The following is a 20761-nucleotide window of genomic DNA, read 5'->3' as shown; positions in this document are numbered from 1 at the left end:
AATTTAAATAAAAAAAAACAAAGCCAATTGTTACAAAAACACAAACTCCACTCATTTCCAACAATCACACTGACAGAGCTCAGGAAAACTGGCAGAGTCTCAAAATTTTCATATACCTAAGACTTAATTCCAAATTGCCTCTGGTGGTCTCCTTTTGTTTTCTCATTTAGACCTTTAGGAGGCAGAAAGAGATCCTCTGTTCCCTGACTTGCTGGCTAGTGAATTTCTCAGACTCTTAAGTGTTGACATTCACGTTTGATGTTACTCGTTATCCTGCTCCTTTTCATTAAATATGATACTCAAGAGTTGATTCAAAAACAAATGAGAAGTATCATCAGGCATTTTTGAAATCTGAATGGTCTAGAAACCAGTATATTTAGTTAGTGATTAGCTTTCACAGACATATTTTCAAGCAATATTCTATTATAAAAATTGTCAAACATACAGCCAAGTTGAAAGGATTTTATGCAAACACACATATATTTACCAAGTAGATGCTACAGATAACATATGACTATATTAACTTTATCACATATTTATCCATCTCTCCATTCCTGTCTTCATCCATCAGTCCATCTTAGTTTTCAAGCATTTCAAAGTAAATTGCACACATCAGTATACTTCCCTTCCCTTTTAACTTGCATATTATCTAGAGTTCAATATTTTTTTACAGATTTTTAAATGTAAAATTTATATGAGTTGAACTCTTTTAGATTCCACATATAAGTGGTATCATACTGTATTTGTCTTTCTCTTTCTGACTTATCTCACTTAGCATAATGTCCTCAAGGTCCATCCAAGAACCCATAAAAACAGAGAACAGAAAGGTGGTAACCAGGGGCTGAGAGGTCAGAGAATAGGAAAGATGTTTAAGGGTATAAACTTGCAACTAGTAGAGAAGTAAGTCCTGAAGATCTAATGTACATTATAGACAACTGTATTGTATTATCATCATCAAGCTCGCTAATAGAGATTTTAATTATTCCCACCACAAGGAAGAAATGATAATTATGTGACATCATAAAGGTGTTAACTAATGCTACAATGGCAATCATGTTGCAATATATAAATGTATCAAATCAACATGCTGTACACTTGAAATTTACATAATGTTATATGTATGTTTCAATAGAAAAGTATACATGATGAAATGCACAAATTTTAAGTATACATTTGCTCAGATTTGACAAATGCAATCATCTGTGTAACATAAACCCTTAACAAGATACAGAACATTCCCATCACCCCAGGAAGCTTCCTCCTGCCTTTCTAAGTAAATCCCTACTCTACTTCCCCCAGGTAACCACTATTTAGCATTTTTTCTACCATGGATTAGTTTTGCCTGTTCTAGAACTTCACGCTACTGTCATGTCTGAATTACTATAGGATGATTACTGACTGCTCATGACTACTGCAATATGGATATTTCATAAATAGTACTGATTTATGGACACGGAAGGAGCTGCCAAAAACAAATACATTAAAGTATGTTTTGGTGCATATACTTTACACTTACTGAGTGCTATGTGCCATGCATTGTGTTAAACACATAATCTCAGCTAGTCTTTGCTCATATGAAATAGGCTATATTATTATCCTCATTGTGCATTTAAGGAAATGGAGGCCTAAAGAGGTTTAAAAAAACTTGCCTACATCCTCCTAGTACATGAATGACAGAGCCAGAATAGGAATCCAGGTCACTCTGGCTCCAAAATCCTTAATCTTAACCTCTCTCTGTGCTGCCTAGAGCAGTAAAATGCACTGCTAAGTAGAACACATTCTGGTGCTACATTTTAATGTACTACAACATGAAACCCCTCCGCTAAATAGAAAGCCAACGTCACCTTGTCACATAGGACCAAACGTATAAATCATTAAGACTATTTTAAGTCTGATTTCCAACTTCCACTTTTAAAGAACAAAAGCATAGATGTTTAGAGGAAAAAACAACTGTTTAATCTGCCAGTTAATGAAAAATCTCCACATTAGAGAATTTTGCATTAGTATCATGAGGGTAAAGGTTATTTAAAGGGCAGGACTGCTGAGAGTAGTACACATTCACAGGCCTTTCTGGAGGACGACTTGTCATTAGTATCAGAAGACTTTAAATATGCATATTCTTTGCCAAATAATTATGCTTACAGGAATTTATCCTTAGGAAATTATGTGTCTGACAATGTATAGAACAAGTCGTTCATTGCAGTGTTACTTGTAATAGCACAAAATAAACACCCAAGTGCTCAATAATAGGTACTTCATTAAGTACATTATTTTACAACACATAGTAGAATACTCTACAACCATTACAAATTGTACTGTAAAAGAAGATCTATTCACTAAGAAGTGTTTAAAGATATCACCAAGTGAAGAAAGGTAGGCTTCAAAACAGTATGGGCAATAGGATACAATTTTTTTTAAAGATTTCATTTATTTATTTGAAAGAGAGAGAGCGTGTGCACAGAGGGAAAGGGAGAAGCAGACTCCCCGTTGAGCAGAGAGCCCAATGCGGGACTTGATTCCAGGACCCTGAGATCATGACCTGAGCCAAAGGCAGATGCATAACTGACTGAGCCACCCAGGTGCCCCAAGATACAATTTTTAAAATAAAAAAATATATATGCTCATGTAAAAATAGTAACTTGTGTTACCTTTGGGTATTTTTTTGAAGTTTTCTGCCTTGAGTTTGTATTGCCTTTGTAACAAGTATCAAAAAGAAGGGAGGTGGGGTGAATGGAAAAAATGCACTGTTTAACACCAACCATATGCATAGTTGGTTCTGTTTATGTGAACATGATTTATTGAGCACCTAGAAAGTCTAGGCACCAGGCACTTTATGTGCAATATTTTGATCCTCATACATCTGTGAGGTTTAAACTATTATTCTAATCTTACAGATGATGAAACAGAGACCAAAAGAGGTTTTTAGCAGGAATAAAGTGGTGGTAATGGTAGTTATCATAATAATGATAAGTGCTCACTTGTGCCGGGCACTGTTCTAAGTAATTAATAAACTCTTATATCATTTAATCTTCACAACAACCCCATTAAAATAAATATTTCCATTTACAGATGAGAAAACCAATGCACAGAGAGGTCAAGTTGTCCATGGTCCCCACAGCTAGTAAGTGGTGAAGCTGAGTTTCAAACACAAGCAGGCAGGCTCCAGAGCCATTGCTCTAAACCACGACATTACGGTGCACTCTGCTAGGATGAGGCAGGTCGTGGATACATTAAGATTTGAATGCAGACCTGTTACGGCACAGAAGAAGCATGTGGGTAATACTGAACTGAGCCATAATTACCCTGTTTCCCTTGGGAACAATGACGAACATGAAAATGATGGCTAAAGAATCACAGAGTTGGAAGAAGAGATCTCAGTAATCATCTAATTGTCCAACACCCTGATTTTGCAGTTAGGGAAACTGAGGCCCAGAAAATGAAATGGACTCCCTAAAAGTAACATAGGTACTTAATGGTATAAATGAACTTGGAATCAGGGACTTCCAAAAGAATGTATTTCCTCTGCCCTAGGCGACCTGCCAACCAGTCTTCACCGAACTACCACCAAGTTCTAAGCTCCTGCATTAACTGATCCAGGCTAAACAAATATAATCCCTTCAAACAGTGCTACATAATACTTGTCTGTTCTGAATGTCACATGTTCTTATAGTAAGTTTTAAAGACCATCTTAACTATTTTGGATGAATGGGGAAGCATTACAATGAAGCTACCCTTTAGTTGTTAAGGAGGCAAGGGAGTTATTGCTGCTTCTAAAAGTACCTGGTGTATCCCCAGAATGGAGAAAGAGTATATAGCAGAAATAAGGATAAATATACCAAAAGAGTGACTTGCAGCATTATGCTTCTTCCATTTAATTATACTTCCTATTTATTTATTTATTTGAGAGAGAGAGAGAGAGAGAGAGAGAGAGAGTGAGGGAACACAAGCAGGGGGGAGATGGAGAAGCAGGCTCTCCACTGAGCAGGGAGCCTGACATGGGGCTTGATCCCGGGATCCTAGGATCATGATCTGAGCCAAAGGCAGATGTTTAACCGACTGAGCCACCCAGGTACTTCCTCTTTAGTCCCTGAAACGGTCTCTTCCATTTATAAGGAGGTGAATTTCTTCTTTACCATCTGGTTAGCGCTCCCAGCCTATGTTTCCCTGCCCCCCCAGCTATCTAATTTACTAGTGAGCAAGACATATAGCGCTTTACGGATGGCAAAGTAGAGCAGCCTCCCCATCTCCTTAGCACTACCTGGCGGTTACTCTGGGTGTGACAAAATGTCACTTAGGTATAACCAGTCCTGACAGGGACACCCTGATATGTTCCTGTGGGATAAAAGGGAAACCCAGCAGTATGGGGTGCTTTTTGCCCAGTGATTGGAGATAAAATCTTCAATCCTTTGCATATTTATGAAGGAGAACAATCGGATTTTCGAAACAATGTAAGTGGCCCCATATGTTGGATATTGATTTGGTTTGGTATATCATTAAGGGGGAGAATAAAGACAAAGACAGAATTGTTGGCTATTATGATGGCAATTACAAGCAATAATCAATATCCCTGAGCACTGTAATTTCATCGTGATATACACTAAAGGATTTCCAAATGCAGTTTCATAAGTAAAATATTACAGCATAATGAATAAATTCAGCAGTCGCAGCAGAGCAACATTTAAACTAATTCATATTTGAGTGGAATCCAAATCACAGTCCTCAGTGAGGGTAGATAATAAAATGAGTTCATATACTAAGGTTCCTGTTTTCCTATTAACAAGCTGAGATTAAGATTCTATGCTCAAGTGATCTATACTTTGATGTGGATCATGAAAAACAGCGCTGCAAATGCTATGTATTGTCAAAGGCTTTGCAGTCCATTGTTGGAAAGTGAAACTACTGCCTAAATGTGTTTTCATAGTTCCTGAAAAAAGTAGGAGCATAAAGACAAATGCGCAGCGCTAGACTTCAGCTATGTGCTCATAAAATCAAATCATCTGTCTAAGCACATTGCTTTTCCCTGGGGACCTGAAGATATACTAAAATGTTGCTATCAATTTCATACAATTGGGTTTTTTGCACAGAGCAAATGATAAAAATGCAGTTCAAGAGTTTATGTGTAAGTAGTACTCTCCTTTGCATCTGTTTTAATATTCAAGCTCAAATTTAAAAAGGAAAAGTAAGATATTGCCAAAAGGAAATGGGCATATAAGGAAATTGAAAAAAAATATCTTCAAGACTGATGAGACCCAGTGGTGGTAAGTGGGAATATAATAAATGCTCCTGTAAGGATTTTAAAATCATCTATAAAAAAGGGGAAAATGTACTCTCTCTTCTCAAACCCCTCATGCTACATAATTCTGAGGGTATCTGTTAGCACTAAATAATGTGATTTAATGTGGCACTTAAAATTCTATAGGAAATAGACAGAAATCTACAGCTTTCTAAAAACAGATGCATAAATATCCAATGAGGTTTTTCTTTTACATCTTCTAAACATGCTTATGAGACGAATATCTAAACCTGTATTCCCTTAGCTATAAGCATTTGACTCATTTTTATAACCAGAAGAAGGAATTCAACTTATTTCCAGTTCACAGCTGAGGGTGATTTAAGAAAATAAAATAAAACAGAAGACTGCAATGAAAAAGCCTTGAGTCAAGTTATTACGGCCAAATCACATTCAGATAGAATTGTGGCATTTAGACATTTTTTCGTTTTAAGAAAATTATTAAATGCATTTTTATTGTGATAAAAAACTACAAAATATAAAACTTATCATCCTATTTATTTTTATTTTGTATTTTAAGTGCGTTCCACGCCCACCGTGGGGCTTGAACACACAACTTTGAGATCAAGAGTTGCATGTTCTACCGACTGAGCCAACAAGATGCCCCCATCCTAACTATTTTTAAGGGTACAGTTCAGTAGCATTTATTCACACTGTTGTGAAACAGATCTCCAGAAATTTTTATCTTGTAAATATGAAACTCTATACCCATTAAACAATTTCCTTTTCCCCCTTCCCTTAGCCCCTGGGAACCACCACTTTGCTTTCTCTTTTTACGAATTGGACTAGTTTAAATACTTCATATATGTGGAATCATACAGTATTTGTCTTTTTGTAGTTTATTTCGCTTAGCATAGTGTCCTGAAGGTACCTCATGTGTAGCAAAGGACAGGATATCCTTCCTTTTCAAGGCTGAATAATATTCTGTTACATGTATATACCACATTTTCTTTACTCGTTCATCTATCCATGCACATTTGGGCTGCTTCTGCTTTTTGCTCTTGTGAATAATGCTGCTACGAACATGGGTGTGCAAATATGTCCTTAGATCCTTTTTCAATTCTTTTGAGTATATGCCCAAAAGTGGGTTTGTTGGATCATACAACGCCTCTATTTGTAATTTTTTGAGGGATCGCCATACCATTTTCCATAGCGGTTGCACCATTTTACAATCCCACTAAGAGTGCAGAGGGGCTCCATTTTCTCTACATCTTTGCTAACACCTGTTACTTTCTATTTTTTTTTTTTTTTTGATGGTAGCCATCCTAATGGGTGTGAAGTGACATCTCATTGTGGTTTTGGTTTGCATTCCTCTGATGACTGGTGATGCTAAGTATCTTTTCATAGGCTTGTTGGATATTTTTATATCATCGTTGGAGAAATGTCTATTCATAGGTATTTATTCTTATGCCTCCAAAAACATGAGAAAAATTTTAAAACATGCCATGCTGGGTCAGCCCCATTTTCTTCTCTGACAAGAACACCTAGTGTTATTTTGCAGAAAAGTATGGTTACTAGTCAAGATTATCAACCTCAACATCTCTAGTTTGTCTTTTGTAGCCCATTCCTGATGCTCCTTTTTAGGATAAATACTCCCCCAAAGAGTATTTATCCAAACTCTTCTTGAACCTCAATGGAATTACCAGCTTGGACAACCTCCTGGGGTAACAAATTGTATTTCTCTCCTAACAGTTACATAAGGGAGGGTTTAATTTTATTTTCTCAAAGGTTCTTTCTTCCAAATTTTAAGCCACCCCTGCCCATATATCCCCTCCAAACATTACATACTAAGTGTTTATAAAAAAAATCTATACCCTCTCCACGTTGTTTATAATTTTTAAGATTCTTTTTCTTTTTAAAGAGTTTCAGGATACCTATCTAAACCTTAATTTTTCTAGGTTTAAGCATTAGTTCTACAGTTTATCCTTGAATGGTAATGCTCTATGGTCTAGACTGATATTGTAATTTTGCAAGTGGGGTAGTTAGTAGCTAACAGGAGAGTTCTTTTAAAAATCTTTTTGTGACTATTATTCCCACTCTTCTTTTAATCAGAATATCCATCCTGCCTGTATTGTATATTCCTTGAGAGCAGGACTAAGTCTTAATTTCTATGTGTGTTGTCTCATACTTCAAAGGTACTCAATGAATATATATTGATTTGTATGACGCTTTTGCTTCTTCTAAAAGCCTCTTGAATCACTGTGCAAAATGAATGAGGCTTGGGAACCCTAAGATAAATTTCACTTGTGAGCAAATATCTCTTGGTTTGTTGAATGTAAAGGGACAACTATAAGCTTTCATTTTGTTTTCACATAATCTAAAAGGAACAAATCAAAGAAATAGTTGATTCATCTTTCATCTCTTTTTGTAAGACATTTGGGTAGTGAAAGAATTATTAATAAAAAATACTAATAATTAAAAATAATTGCTGCTAATAATAATGGCAACAGCAACGACCATACACTAAACCACATCTATGTGCTAGGCACTCTGCTAAAATACTTTGTGCTTCTTTCTCACTGAATCCTCACAATAACCCTATAAAGGAAGGTGATATTATGCATATTTTACAGCTTAGGAGGCTGAGAATCCCGCTATTAAAGTTAAATAAATTTCCCAAGGTCACACAGCTGGTAAGTGACAGAGGTGGGAATCTACTTCAGTTTTGTTGATTACTAGACGTAAGCTACATGAGAGTAGGAATGTCTGTCTTATTCACTGCTGTATCCTCTGCATCTAGAATGGTGCCTAACAAACAGTAGGTGCTCAATAAATATTTTTAAATTCATGCATGAACAATAAAACCCATTTACTTAACCACTGTGCACATATTAACTCATGACATCACTGATATCACTCATAATGTTAATCACTAATGTAACAAAATCTTAATTCACATGATCATTTGGCATTTTCTCCTCAAAGTGAATATATATAAGTTTAGTATTCCACTAAAGGTGTTTTTATGGAAATATTTGTTTCAAGTCTTAAAATTACAGAAATGACAAAATGATATCAGGAGGGTACACAGTGAGCTAACTGTCATGTCTCCCTTTTTAGAATATGAGAGACATCAGAACATCTTTTATGTAATAGTGTATTGGACTTTCCTATATAAATTAAAGATTTCTGTAACAGGATATTCAGAGGTAAGTTGGAGCTAGGTGTTCTGACATAGATATATAAAGGCTGGAGAAAGAAAATATTACATATTCTGTTTGATCAAGTTGCTTTAGTAGACCCCAAAATAAATTAAAATAAATAATCATCCTCTACTTTATAATAATGCCCTTTAAGACACACTCTCATTCTCATTTTCCAAGTTAGATCCATGCTCTGTAGATGTAACTTTAATTTAAAAAATTTTTATTAAAAAACCCTACACCAGTTGAGGGGTAAATATCAAATTAATATTTTCTATTAATGTAAATGTTCCTGTATGAAAAGGCTCAGGCCAATACATAAAAATTATTTACCCAGATAAGTAAGCTTACCAATTTTTCATTTTCTTTGTACTTAATAGTAATTTAGTTCCTAAGGTATGCTGTGAAAGCTGTAATCTCTCTTCAAACTCAAAAAACTTAAAAAGCTATTGGTGGGTGAGATTTTCAATCTTCTTATGATTGTATACATCATTTCCATGAAGGAATAGTGGAATGTCACTCCAGAGTTTTCAGTAGTTCATCTCCCAACAGGGACCATTTTAAATGGGAATAGACATGTGACCAAGGCAAAATTTATGGGTACATGTTTTAAATTAAACCAGACCCCAAATTTCCTAGGATTTAAAAAAAATTCTTGATTTTGGAAAAAATTTAAATTATATTTCTCTTTACAAAAACTCAAAGTCTATTCCCAATTTTACTTATCAGAGCAACCTGCTGGTTTTGTAGAATTGGTTTCACTGGTTACTTGGCTTATTTATTTATTTTTCTTTTTAGAAAAGTGGGTAGTGGGTAGAGTATTCTATGCCTTGATTACTTTTTTATTCATCTTCATTTTCTATAGATATGCATTTTCCTCATTTATTTTATGAGCCAGTCGACATGGCATACGTTTCTGTATGATTTATTTTAACTGAATTGTAATCTATTAGCAAGGACACCTGATTTTAAAGAAAGAGTATTTCAAAGGAGTATAATAAGGAGAGAACATAAGCATTTCCCACTAAGCTCTTCAGGTTGAAAATACAGATTATCATTCTAATGCACCTTTTGAAGGGTGTTGATCAACATTTGCCTTACATTAACTTTCAATGGTTTGTAAGTCTTTCTCATACATGTAAAGGCAAAAATGCTTTATAATGCCATAAAGTAAGAAATGTCACTCAAATCAGTCATCTAACCTATCCAGTCTAACATTTTTCTGAGGGACAGACTGACAAAAGGCAAGGCTGTCTTGTGAAATATCAACCTCAAAATCAAAGAAGTGGCCCGAGGCAGAAGCTGTCTGTTCCTCACCAGGATCCATGTTCTCCTTATTTCCTGGACACACGGACTACATTTCCCAGCAACAATTTCCATTAGGTATGGTCATGTGAGTTCTGGCTCATGCGAAGTGTGAGCAAAGGTGATGTCTGATACTTCCACTCTTCTCACCTAGAACTTTCCCACCCAGGATCCTCAGTCTCCTTACTCATCCACTGACAGACCAGACTCAAATATGGAAGGAGCTTAGTACATTCGTTCCATGGAATATTATGATGTCATATTAAGAATTTCAACCACATAAGCATATTAGGCTGATCATTGTCTCTCAGCAGAGCCTGGACAGAGCACACTTATCCATGACTGTCCCAATCCCACTCCACATTGCTTGTAGCCAGAGTTAACTGCAACAGAATTGTATAGCCAACCTTGGAGACAATCGTATTCTCTCCCTCTCTCAGAAATCTAGACACAGAAACCCAGTCATCTAAGGAAGTCAAGACGCAAGGTCATGTTGAGCCAGAGCTGGAGTTACAACATGACAAGGGAACAGATAAACAAATCCCATCTAAAATGAAGCCTGAGAAGAGAGAATATGTGCAGAAAGAAACAGTAATGAGACATCATGTGGCTCCAGAAAGCAAAAGGACAATGAAGAGAATTCCATGCACAGCGGGGTGCTGTCCCCTCCCACACAAAAACGAAAACAACTCCAACTCTAAATTCCTACTCTACAGAGATCTGATCTAGAAGAAAGCACGGAAATCTTAACACTAACTATCTTTGGGTAGCGGAATTTGTAGTTACTTTTCTTTTTTGTGTTTTTCCTATTTTGGGAATGAAGGTGTACTACTTTATAAGGTCCTGCATGATCTGGTCTCCACAGGCCTCCCCACCTCCCCACTGCCATTGTCTCCAATACCCCCTAAGCTCTGGCCCTCCTCTCATGTGTGGTTTCCCAAATGTGCCATTTTCTTTCAGGCTCCTGTGGCCCTGTAAGCTTTTCAGCACAGAACAATATCAGAAGAGCTATGAAATGCCCAAGAGTAGTGTAGATCTAAAGTAAACTCAGGAGAGAGAGAACAAAGAGTGAACAAAGGGAAAATGAAGAGTGCAGAAGAAAAAGGAATAGAACAAGAAAGGAAATTTGATAGATAGATAGATAGATAGATAGATAGATAGATAGATATGGCTATATATGCCAGGGTAGAGGATCATTTGTTAGTGGCTTTGGAGGTCACCCGGGGCTCCTTTGTCTAGATCTGATTCAAACAGTCAGCAGTGATATGCTGCTTTTCCCCCAGCTTTTTGTATTCCCAGAAAACAGACCAATTAAGTATATATACAAACTGATACACATTCAATGTGTCAAAAATACATTCCTCTTGCTTAAGACTCTCACATAGAAATGCAGGATATGACAAGTAAATTGGGGATAAAATTATATAAGGAGTTACCACTATATGAAAAGGAAACCAATTGATGGGGGTGGGGAGATCTTAGAGCTAAATGGATTTAGTTTAGCGGTTGTCTTAGTCCACTAGAGCTGCTATAACAAAATACCATCAACTTCAGTTGGTTTATAAACAACAGAAATTACAGTTCTGGAAGCTGGAAGTCCAAGATCACGGTGCCAGCACAGCAGGATTCTGGTGAAGGGCCTTTTCTGGGTTACAGACTGTTCCCCAGTCTGCTGTGGGAATCTAGTGGGCGGGAGGGGCTAGGGAGCAATCAGAGGTCTCTTTCATGAGGGCACTAACCCCATTCATGAGGGCTCTACCCTCAGGACCTAATCACCTCCCAGAGGCCCCACCTAATACCATCATCTTGGTTTTCAATATACGTATTTTAGGGAGATCCAAACATTCAACTTATAGCAGTGGTTTCCAACACAAATTATACTATAAACCTGAGAATTATCTAAACCCACTAACAAAGCCTTCGGAAGAAAGGAATATGAAGAGGGAAGATGGGAAGGGAACAAAAGAAACTGCTAGAATCTGAAGAGGGGTTGAGTAAAGTGAGCAGGAAGGAAACAAAAGATTTTGCCTCACCATTAGTCTAAAATGGCGTTTCTCAATTGGGGATGAATTGGCCCACAAGGGACATTTGGCATTGTCTGGAGACGTGGTTGGTTGTCACGATTGGGGGAGGGTGCTCTTGGCATCTAGTGGGTAAGAGCCTAGGGATGCTGATAAACATTCTATTATGCATGGGACAGCCCCCACAACAAAGAATCATACAGCCTGAAATGCCACAGTGAGGTTGAGAAAAGGTCTAAAACTATTCCTCTGATTGGAGCATGCAGTTTTGAAGTATTCAGCATCCCTATGGGAAGGAATCTGTCATTCTTTATAAGACTCTCAGGAAAAAGATTTTCTTGCCAGTCACTCATGATCATATCGTCCTCCCAAGCTCACAGCTGTTCCTCCCTTGAGGCTATGTGCACTTGGGATTGGTCTATTATCCAAACAAATTCCCTGAACCTTGGGGCCAGAGAGCACATACAAGTCACTCATAATTACCTCCAACTTTACCCCTGCTGACCAAACAAGGAAATCTTTGTAAGATATGGAAAATAGAAAACATTTTCTACTTTCAATTTTTAAAATTGCTGTTCAAATTGTACCTCTCAAGAACTGTCACAAGACATAAATCCAAATCCTGAAATACTGATTAAAACATGCAGAATATACAATAATCATAGCAATTGAAACAACATTAACCCCTCTCAGGTTAGGTCACCTAAGAAACAGTCAAATTTAGCTTTGTGCCATGCTCTAAAGCTCAGAAACTATAATTCCACTTGAACACAGGAGAATCTGTGGAAACCAGGCCTTCCTTCCAGGGAAATATTCTTTCCCTTGTCCCTGCAGCGTGGATTCAAGAGTGCAAAGAAGAAACCCATTGGTTTGCTTTAATTATTCAGGGACAGCACAAGGAGATAAACAAGGTCAGGTCAACTTCAAGAGTATAATGATTTCACTCACTTCTCTGACCTCTAAATATACATCACTATTTGGCAAATATAATATTGAATCTAAACTTATTTTCTCTCTGCATCATTGTTAGTACTCAGAAAAAAATATCATCATGGATTCACAGGATGGAGTATAGTAATGGCTGGTTGGAACTGAAACCCAATCCAGGTTGTATTTTTATTTTTGAATAAGAAACATAAAATAAAGTTATATTTATTTCTTAATTAGACAGATAATGACAAATTGAAAGAAAATATTGAAACATCGGGGGCTTCACAATATGACCCAAGGCAAGGTAGACGACTTCTTTATAAGGTGTTACATCTTGAATCCTGTCTTTATAAAGGGTTTTGTTCTTAAATTCATGTATTTAATAAACTTTTATTGAGCACCTATGTGTATCAGTAAAACATGTTCACAGACTAGTCTTGTACTGGCCTATGATTGATTTCCTAACTATGTTTGTTTGCCATTACCATTACCCCCTGACAGACAGGGATGCACAGTGTCTTCCTCATTTCCTCTTGGCTACTGGAATTTTTGAAGGAATCATGACTGCTTAACTTCAATTTATCTGACTTGTTAGGGGACCTCACCTAGAATCTGTAATCTTGCAATTCATTAGAATCCAACTAACTGGAAAGCTAACCTGAGCAGGATTGTTTCAGTGGAGGAGCAAATGACAAGAAGGCAAGCTACGGAAAAACAGAGAAAGTAAAGGCCTAAAGGACATCAAATACCATTTAGCTTTATTCCCTCACCTGACTGTTGTGCAAAATGAGGTTGGAGAGGAAGAAAGAGACATTATCAAGGTCACACAACTATTTAGTGGCAGAATTGGACTTGGACTCAAGATTTTCAATTCTAAATCCAGCGCTTTTTTAACTACTCACGAGAGGCCAACCAAAATTCACAAAGGATATCATGGGACCATGAGACATTTTGTTCACTCTACAATATTTTCTACATCCAAAGTGCTGTACAATAAAAAATCATGTTCAGAATGACAACCCTGACTTAACGTAAGATTTTCAATTATAATAGATTAAATTAGGATCATTTGGATTAAAACGGAAAGTAGATTCATATTTAAGAATGATTTTCAACAAGAATGGCAATTTTTTAAAAGTTCTATTTAACCTTAAGCTATCTACCAAATCCAATTAACTAGAACCCCCAGTTTTCTGGGCATTTAGGCTCATCAAGATTTTAATATAAATAGAATAAAATGTAGATTACGTCTCCAGGCGGGGAAATTTAGCTGAACTATAAATATTCACTGAAAGACAAAAAGGGATAACTTGGGATTCTTTACATTCCAGAGACAAACTGTTGGAGTGCAAAGAATACTGGCTTGGCTGCATGGAGACTTGAATTTTAGTTCCAACTCTTGCTCTAAACTGCCACATGGACACATTAGTAAAATTTCCCACAACTTAGTTTCCTTATTTTTAAATTGGGCATTATTTGTTATGCCTGCCTTCCCAGGGTTGTTCAGAGTTTAAAATGAAATAACCAGCGAAAGGACTCTGAACAACAGAAACTTATACCTACACACATACATAAGCACATATGACCACATTTGCACACAGACATACACACACATATATACAATATATATTGTCTAAAGTCTGAGTCTTTTGAAGATAGCAAATAAGAAAAAGCATTTAGTTGCAAGTGCATCTACTAAAAAGCAACCAGTCATGTTACCATAAAATACTATTCAGTATAGTAAGTGACAAAATGTGGAAGAATAAGACTGTTATGGATTTTAAAGAAGAACAGTTATTTTAGTCGAAAGGTAGGGGAAATAGCAGATTGTGAATATTTTCTTCCAGAAGAAAGTCAGTTTACTTGGGAGGGTAATATTATGCCACAAAAGGAAAAAATCAATGGTATCTGTGTTTTTATGTTATACTTGATATTTTGATAGTTGAATTGGAAATAATCATAAGTTAGCTTTTATAATGTCAATGAAAGCCCTGTGTGTACATATGTCACTATTAAGTATCTTCATCAGCAACAGGGGACTGCCTAGTGTTTTGTGTGTGCCAGATGGAGACAGGAAGTCTAAATTCTAATCTTGGGTTGGCCAATCTTAGCTGCTTGCCCTTGGAAATAAGACTTATATTTGAGCCAACTTTAAATAAGGGTGCAAGGGTATAATGCCATGCTCTAGTATAAGAATAGGAAAAGCAAACTTTTTACCCCTAAGGAATTTATGATTCCCCAGAGGTGGTGACATCATCAGCTGTATGCCCTTGTTGAAACCTAGCAACCTGGGAAGTCTGTACCACTGTGCGGGGTCATGAGGTGGTCTTCGGCATTATGTGCCCATTCCTGCAAGTTTCTGTATCTGTTATCAGTAAGGAAACTTGATCTCCAGCTTGGTCTGTTGGTTTCTTTCTGTCAACTATGCTGCTCTCCTAGTAACTACTGTCTACATCCACACTAAATGGAGTCCCTCCTCTGTTTTTTCCTCCTTCCAATTTATATGAAAGTTTTGTTCTAATTCAGCTCCCTCTCAATCTACTATTTTATTTCAGAAGAGTAGTTTACCTTCCACTTCCATTTTCTTACCACTTACCTATTCTTCCAACCCACTTCAGTCTAGCTTAAATCTCATCACTCTACTGAAACTGGCTGCTTCAAAGTCAACAAGCCTGTAGTTGACAGAATGAACGGTTTCTTCTCATCCATATTCTAGTTGACTCCTCTGAAGCATCTGAAAACCGTGATGATGATCTTGAAATTTTTCTGTTGTGTCTTCTCTCTCATGATTACTCCTCAATCACCTATGCTGGCTTGTTTTCCTTCATGAACTCCTAAGATGTAAGTGTTCTGATGGTTTGGTTTATGGTCTTCTTCTTGCACTAAACTCTGTCTAGGTTTTTCAGTATTTCCTCCATCATTCATGGAAATTCAATTATTATGTCGACTTATGAAATTCTTCATTATTCATGTCAATCATGAGCTCTGGAATCAGACAGACACAGGAGTGAACTAGCTCCGTTACATACTAACTGCTGCCCTTGCAACATATTGTTCAACTTCTCTAAGCCTCAGTTTTTAAAAAAATTTAAGTTAAGAATAAATGTGATAATGGCTTGACGCAATGTTCAGCACATAGCAAGCATTTGGTAGGTGATAGGAGAAAAACTTTCTCTTTCTTTCTCTCCTGGGACCCAGATCCTTATTTTCAACTATTTATTGGATATTGAGCATTTCCAATACGGATGTCCCACATGGATGTTTCAATATTTCCCAAACAAAATTCATTGTCTGCTTCTACCAAATACTATTTCTGATTTCAGGAATCTACTCCATCTGTAATTCCCTGCTCAGTTACTCTGTCTGTCCATATACCTTACAAAAATTTTGTTAAACAATATGAGCTAAGCATTGAGGAATCAAAGCAAAAAAAGAAGACATAGTCTTTCACTCAAGTTGCAACAGAGAGTAAAGACAAGTAAATAAAATATTTGGAGAGTATAAATATACAATGGAATAAGGTCTTTATAGACATATGCACAGAATGCTAGCCCACAGATAAGGGAAAAGTCTATAAAAGGTGCTATGGGGAAGTGAAGGCAGGTAAAAAAAGGCTTCTAAGAGGTATCTTTGATTCCTCTCCTCCTTCTCCCATACTACATCTATAGACCCCTAGTCCTGCAATATTATTAGCCTCGATATAGTTAAATTCGAGGATAAAGGCTGGCTCCCCCACTAAAATGTAAGCTCCATAAAGGCAGAGATTTTTTCTGTTTTGTTCTCTGTTGTAGCCCCAGCAACTAGGACACTGGTTGATCCATGGTGGGCACTCAACAAATATTTGTCAAAATTTGCAAAAACTTATTTATGCTAGAATTAATTTATCATAGTATTTATACTGAACTGTTTTTCATTTAAAATATTCACATTATATACATTCTTATATCCTCAGATATCACACCAAAAAAGATTAACAGAATGGAGAAGCAGATGTTACTGTTTATTTGCTTATCTGTTCATCAAAGGGGGCAAATCTTTTTGAGTTTTCTTGTTCTTTAAACGGAATAGTCAGTACCACACTTTCACAATTCTTACAGAGACATTTCAAAGACCTCAAGACTTAACCTGATCTTATCTTTTGCTTTTAAAGCTACAAACATTTTTATGTTGTGGAATTAATAAAGAACCAGCTGGATTCTCCCAAAAGGAGATGTTTAGTAGAATGTCTTTGATACACACACACACACACATACACACACACACACACACACACCTCTGTAGAAAATAAGGAGAATAACTGACAGGAAAATCATTCCTTGCTAATTCAAATACATTTCATACTTCTAGTGAAATAGACAAGTGTCTATTAACTTGACATGACAATGAAAATATTTATTACGATTAACTGGATAAGTAACTTTGTAGTCAATGAAGTTAAGAACTAGTTTCTCTCTTGATCAAAACCAGATATTTCTACTTTAAATATACAACCCAGGATAGGTAAGTATATAGATGGATGGGAGGCAAAAAGTTTGGTACAGAGATTCCTCTAAAATTTAATTTTCGGGGCACCTGGGTGGCTCAGCTGGTTGGGCGTCTGCCTTTGGCTCCCGTCATGATCCTAGGGTCCTGGGATCAAGCCCTGCATCAGACTCCCTGCTCTTTGGGCAGACTGCTTCTCCCTCTCCCTTTGCCTCTTTCTCTCTCAAATAAATAAATAAAATCTTTAAAAGAATAAAATTTAATTTTGGTTTGCTACACTCATATATTTCACCAATCAACTCATTTTTTAAAATTCCCCTAAAACATCTGTTTAGATTCACATTTGAATTGCTAAAAAAAAAAATCTTCTCCATATTAACACCAGATTTCATCTCACCTATGGTGAAATTTCCTTTCCTTATAAAATGAAACACATTATGTTTGCCTATGGCTTATACTTTGAAAGTGAAACTAAAAATAGTCAAATCAAAACCACCAGTGATTAGAGACTGTATCATGATAATCTCCAAAATACTGCTCTTCACTGCCTAAGCACAATAGACTATTATAGATCTATTTTTACTCTCAATATGTAAAATATATTTTTAAGGCTCCAGAATTCTCCTTCATGTAAATTCAACATATTCCATATCCATCATTTGGTGTAGGCTGAAAAGCTTGGTTGATTCCTGCTCATCTGTAGTAAACAGGATTTACAGGGCATAGATTAGTTCTACGAAGTCTTTCCTGTCTTAAAAAGAATCTTTAAATCTGTGGCTGAAGATAGATTTTGCTAACCCCAGTGCTGTTAAAGGATTAAAGCATGAGATATTGTTGGATCTAAGCACTGAATATGTACATTCTGAGCTTTTTTTTTCCTCTAGTCATTATTGAAAGAAAAAAATTTTGTCTCTAAATCTATTTTTCCATTGCAAATGTACTAAAGAAAAAATCCTACTTATAAATGTTAGGTGTATTTTAGCAGTACTATGTAACAAAGAAATATAACTACCACTGGAGAACTTACACTTATGGGTTAATATTTAGAGTATTATTCCATAGAGACTTAAATTACTGCCATCACTACTAATGAGTATTTCTTCTTATTTCCCCAAGATAGACACTAGCTCTAGAAGTCTGGTCACGAACATGGGTCATATAGATTTCATTTCTCTTTCCATTCTTTGCCAACATCTCCTCCATCAATGGCCCTGGCTCTTCTTTTGTCAGAATAACCCTGTTGACTCTCACACTGGTCTAAAGTCAGCAAGGGCAGTTAGCCTCATACCAAGCTAGAGCCATCTGTCAAAATATGCTAAAAGTCAATGAAAATACTTGCTACCCCCTCTTCTGGCCAGGCATGACTCCCCCACACAATTCCAATTTGTCTTTGTGAGTTGAAGCAGTTATGTTAATATCAAATCCAAGTCCTCAATAGTATTAAATATCACAGCAAAATCTTTAAGTAGGACTCATTACGGTGAATAGATCATGGTTAATGTCTGTCTTCATTTCTGAGGGCTGGTTCAAGTTAAGGTCTAGAGCCAATACTTGGCCAAAAATTCCCCATGAGTAGAGTATCAAGTAAACCTTGAGTTAGGAGTTTGAATTGAGGAACAGCGAAGAGAGTAAATAAGGGAAACAATTTTCCAAAAATGACCATAATTCCATTTCAAAGTAAATCCGGATGAAGAGGTCAAGAAGCTAAGAGAACTGTCCCAGTTTTCTGTGGGGAATGGGTTATGTTTGAGTTCCCGATAGAAATGAGTACTACTCCATTTAACCTTGTGTTAAAGGCAGAGCAATCTACTCATATACAGAATGTGTGGACAGAATAGAGAGAGCAATACAGAAAGGAAAGTGGCTAAGTCAGAATTCTGAGAAGCTAGAATGGAACAAAAGCCAGTGCCAAAGGAACGGAGAAAGGAGGAATATGCCGCAGAGGAAGAACAGAAAGAGGGAGGAAACTAAAATGAGTGCAAATCACATGTGAGGTCTAAAATAATCCTTGTCACAACCTTATGAAAATGAGTGTTATTAACTCAGGTTTAAGGTCAGGAAACTAAGGTTCAGAAAGGTGCAATAATTTGCCCAAATATAGACAGGTAATAAGGAGCAGAATTGAAACTCAAACCCACATCTGTTGGTTTCTACAATCAAAACTCTTAACTGCTCTTCCAACTTTCATGAGGAAGGCACAACACTGTACCACTAAAGGTACAGAACCGCTTTGGGATTGAGGCTCATCCCACAGGCAGGGGAAGAGAGACTTTCTGGAGAAGAACCAGAATAAAAGATCTGCAAACTGAAGAACATCCAAGGATGAGTGTCCGGATAAGGAAGGAGAATATGGCAACTTAACAGCAGGAATTTCAGAATGAAATTTTGATTTCTGGATCATAGCTTAAAAAGTATGGACTTTGGTTCCAGAATGATTATCTCTTATTAGTATTAAAAGGAATATATTGGTTCTCAAACCAGAAAACCTAGTAAAGGGTTTAAATGGCAAATGGAGGGGGTGCCTGGGTAGCTCAGTCAGTTAAGGGTCTGACTCGTGATTTTGGCTCAGGTCATGATCTCAGGGTTGTGGGGTGGAGCCCTGCAGTTAGGCTCTGCGCTCAGCGGGGAGTCTACTTGAGGTGTTCTTCCTTTGCCCCTCCCCCCACTTGTACTTGCACATGAGCACTCTCTCTTTCAAATAATTAATTAAATCTTCAAAAAAAAATAAATGGCAAATGGAGAAAGAGGGAGGGGAAGAATAGAAAGGATAATGCCTAATATTACTGAATGGATGACTGGTCACCATGCATGCCTTTGAGTGTAATACACTCTTCCCAGAATGCCTTTTCCTCCATTTTTTACCTACTGCTGCCTCATGATTTTATTATTAATTTTATTTATTATTAGTAGTAAATTACTTTCAGGCCATTTTCTCAGGAAAATTTCTACTTTCCTATTTCCCTACCTCAACACTTCCTCAGGGTTAGATCTACCACCTCCAAGTGTTCCTACCTTGGAATTACTCAAATTTAATAAAGCACTATGGTATTGTTATTTATTTCACTTTGCCTTCTTTACTACAGAAAGTGGTTGAATGTAAAGACCCTGGCCCTACAGCCTGGGTTCAAAATCCGACCAGGGTTTGCTACTTCTGACCTTGGAACTGTCATAACTCTGAATTCTTCTCTTTGCCAGCATGTCAGTGCCATGCTCTTATATTGAAAATACTGTTTATTGTACATTTTCTATGTGCCCAGCTCTGAGCAGACATTTTACAGGGATTATCTTACGCAGCTCTCAAAACAACCACACAAGGGATGATCTGTCATTTTCTCCACAGAACAGATGGGGAACTGAGGCCCATGGAAGTTAAGTAATGTGTCCCAATTCACAACTATACGAAGTAGCTTAGTCCAGCGTTAATTGAGCACATACGCTTATGCACATCACCCAGACTCTCCATCTCCATCTTGGCGATGTGCTCATCTTTCCCAGTTGCAAAAAACGCTCCTCTCACCCCACCACAAAAAAAGATAATCCAAGAAAAGTCTTAGAGGTGGAGCTGGAAAGGCTAATCTCTGAGTAAGGGA

The 20761-nt window shown here is 36.9% G+C and overlaps 1 protein-coding gene across 4 annotated transcripts in view; it reads right to left on the bottom strand.

The window, feature by feature from the left end:
* TENM1 (teneurin transmembrane protein 1) overlaps positions 1–20761 on the bottom strand; it is a 772415-nt gene that overhangs the window by 309159 nt on the left and 442495 nt on the right. The window lies entirely within an intron of this gene.

This window comes from Callorhinus ursinus, unplaced genomic scaffold (genome assembly GCF_003265705.2).
Source record: "Callorhinus ursinus isolate GAN/ISIS: 27379988/994484 unplaced genomic scaffold, GSC_fseal_2.0 scaffold33, whole genome shotgun sequence".
In the NCBI taxonomy this organism is placed as follows: Eukaryota; Metazoa; Chordata; class Mammalia; order Carnivora; family Otariidae; genus Callorhinus; species Callorhinus ursinus.
This window is presented reverse-complemented; position numbering and strand designations above follow the sequence as displayed.